General features: G+C 51.3%; 1 pseudogene; it reads left to right on the top strand.

The window, feature by feature from the left end:
* The first annotated feature begins 462 nt into the window (after positions 1–462).
* Positions 463–3,235, top strand: part of LOC119309107 — a 3,339-nt pseudogene continuing 566 nt past the window's right edge.

The raw sequence follows: 3,235 nt of genomic DNA, 5'->3' as shown, positions 1-3,235 counted from the left end.
GGGGGGTAAGGGTCAACTATTGCAAATTAATAATTTGATGTTACACTTTGCTGCTCACGCTGGTTTGAAGGTGACTACCATGATGTTTCCTTTCGTATTCATGAATCTTGGTTGCTTGATCCTGAATTTTAAGATGTGGCGACATGCATGGCCGGCTATAAACGTGCACCTGTAGAACCGGCCATCAGCAGACCCGGACACTGCCCATCGATATGCTGCGCTCGTTTAGATGCCGCTGCCGGAGCCGGAGCCAAACTTGCTGAAGTCCAAGTCACACCAGCTCTCTGCCTGCCTTGGTCTGAAATTTCTGAAAAGTACACAAGGCGACTATTTGTGAACGGAAAGATCGCCTTGTACTTCTAGCTGAGAACAATCGGTGTAAATTTGTGGCTACAAGACTTGCCTAGAAGCCTGACTTCATCAATACCGTGCTCATATTGTTCTAGCACCGAGAGATCGAAGATGCACCCCTTCTTCCTCCTCCTCCTCACTTTGTTTCTTCGCCCTGAAATCCTGTCCGGCACAACAGCCGCCGCCTTGTGCAACCGCTGGTGCGGCGACACCACGGTCCCCTACCCCTTCGGCTTCTCCGACGGCTGCCCCATCGCCCTGTCTTGCGACGCCAACACCTCCACGCCGACCCTCCCATACACAGGAGGAGGCAGCGGCACATCGTACCGCGTTGTCTCCTTCAACTCCACCATCTCCACCGTCATGGTCGGCCTCCCTGTGTCGTGCATCCGCAGCGTCCCCGATGTCAGGAGGGCGCTCTCGGGCGCCAATTACGGCGTCTCCGCGCGCACCATGCTCTCCGTCCGAGGGTGCCACAACGCGTCGGCATCCAGCTGCATCATACCCGCCGGCGTCATTTCGAGGCTGCTCGAAACGGCGCGGTGCGACGGCAGCGATAGCTCCGTGAAGTGTGTCGCCTCCGTTGCGCCGAACGCTTCCGCGGGGTTGGCGTACAGGCAGTTCCTGCGGTGGGAAGACGTGTAGAAGGCAAGCTGCGATGACGTGCTGGCGTCGGGGGTGTGTCTGGACATGGTGGATGGGGTGCTGTCGCTGGCCAACGAGGTGGCGGAGCTGGCGTGGTGGCTCAACGGCACGTGCGTCGAAGGCGGCGGGGGTTGCGCGGCGAACGCAACTTGCTCCGATGTAAATACGCCGAGCGGGTCGGTGGGGCACCGGTGCACGTGCGTGGCAGGGATGGACGGCGACGGGTTCTTGGCCGGAGACGGGTGCTAGGTCGGTGAGCACTGCTTCCACTTACACTTTTTAACATCCCCTGATTTTGTTTCCCATAAGTAGTGATGAATAGTCCGCATAATTTTTGTTAGATTTATAGATTCCGTAGATTCAGTATTCCCGGTGTATCAGGTTACATCATCGGGGAAGTCTGTCATCAACCAACTGAGTATGGTTTCCGCTGCTGAGAGTCAAGTTGATTGATAGAAGAGAAGTGGAACTATGATTTCTTAAGTTGTAGTAAGCCACTATTAATCGTTTTTAGCAATTTATGTAGCATCTATGTAGTAGTACAATTTAACAATTTTAGTTGGACATACATAGCCATGTAGAGACAGTATATCATTGATCGCTATTTGTCATAGCCCGCTATTTAAAACTTTGTGAAGTGTACTAGTCGCGTCATCTAATCTTGATTCCTCCATATGAATCTAATTACTCTAACTGTTCTTACGAAGACATTGGACGGCTCAGAGCGTTTAGACACAAATCTCAAACGACTTAGATTTAGCAAAACCGTTCTCTAAATAAGCTTGCAATAGTAGAAAATCTACAACTTGTTCGTTAGCCTAACTTTGATGTATGTTACTGTTTGTTCCCATGGTCCCATCTTTCTATGAAGAAGGTGGATTCCCTCATGATGTTGCCTCAAGCTCCGGGGGGCGGATAAAATTCATAATTGTTGGCTCGTTGTTAGCTATCATTTCTCTTGTCATATTTGTCTTCTTCCTCCTCTACCAACGGAAAAGGCAAAATGCCATGACGAAGATAACCAAACAGCTACCCAAAAAGGCAGCCACATTATTCCATGGCCAAGTCATGGAGGATGACCTAGAGCAAGGAGCTAGCGGCCCTTGGCGATTTTCTTATGACGAGCTCGCTGTCGCCACTTACAACTTCTTAGATGGCATGGCGCTTGGGAGAGGAGGCTTTGGGTCTGTGTACAAAGGATTTATGAGTGACATAAACCGTGAAGTGGCTGTCAAGAGGGTCTCTGAGACCTCTCGACAGGGTTGGAAGGAGTTTGTCTCTGAGGTGCAGATCATTAGTCGGCTCAGGCATCGGAAGCTTGTGCAGCTCATCGGTTTAGATCCGAATGTGGGCTGACATGGAACATAAGGTATGTTGCCTAGTTAATTAACTATTTGAACAAATCTTACAATGATATTCACTTCTCTAATATTATACTTTTGACATTTCTCAGGTATGAGATATTGCTCGGCGTAGGTTTGGCGCTTCTGTACTTGCACCAAGAGATGGAGCAACGCGTAGTGCACAGGGACATCAAGCCTAGCAACATCATGCTAGACGCCTCCTTCATAGCCAAGCTCGGTGACTTTGGGCTCGCGAGGCTCATCAACGACGGACGTAGATCGCACACGACAGGCATGGCCGGCACAATGGGGTACATCGATCCGGAGAGCATGTTGGCTGGCAGGGCGAGCGTCGAGTCAGACGTGTATAGCTTTGGGGTCGTCCTTCTCGAGGTTGCATGTGGGTGGCGTCCAGCTCTGGTCCAGGAAGACGGTGATGTCGTCCACCTGGTCCAATGGGTGTGTGACTTGTATGGCAAAGGATCAATCTTTGGCGCTGCCGACGAGCAACTTAGGGGGGAGTTTGACGGCACGGAGATGGAGCGTGTTATGGTCGTGGGGCTTTGGTGCGCGCACCCTGATCATGGCATGCGGCCATCCATCAGGCAAGTGGTGAACGTGCTGCGGTCCGAAGCGCCATTACCAAGCCTCCCGGCGAGGATGCCGGTGGCGACATATGGGCCGCCGACTAATCATTCGAGTCCCGGAGGTTTGGTGCTGAGCAGCGTCAGTGGCCGGTGATGGTGTTCCCACCGGAACAATAGTTAGATTCTACAATTATTATAGAATTTTAGTTCCTTATGTCGGTTATCAATCGTCCAGGAGCAGAAGGGGAGACTAAGTATGAAATAAATTGTTGCCGCCGTTGAACATCTACAGAGCAAAACACCATATAT

Source organism: Triticum dicoccoides, chromosome 5B (genome assembly GCF_002162155.2).
Source record: "Triticum dicoccoides isolate Atlit2015 ecotype Zavitan chromosome 5B, WEW_v2.0, whole genome shotgun sequence".
In the NCBI taxonomy this organism is placed as follows: Eukaryota; Viridiplantae; Streptophyta; class Magnoliopsida; order Poales; family Poaceae; genus Triticum; species Triticum dicoccoides.
The sequence above is the reverse complement of the archived record's forward strand: the minus strand, read 5'-3'. Positions and strand labels throughout refer to the sequence as shown.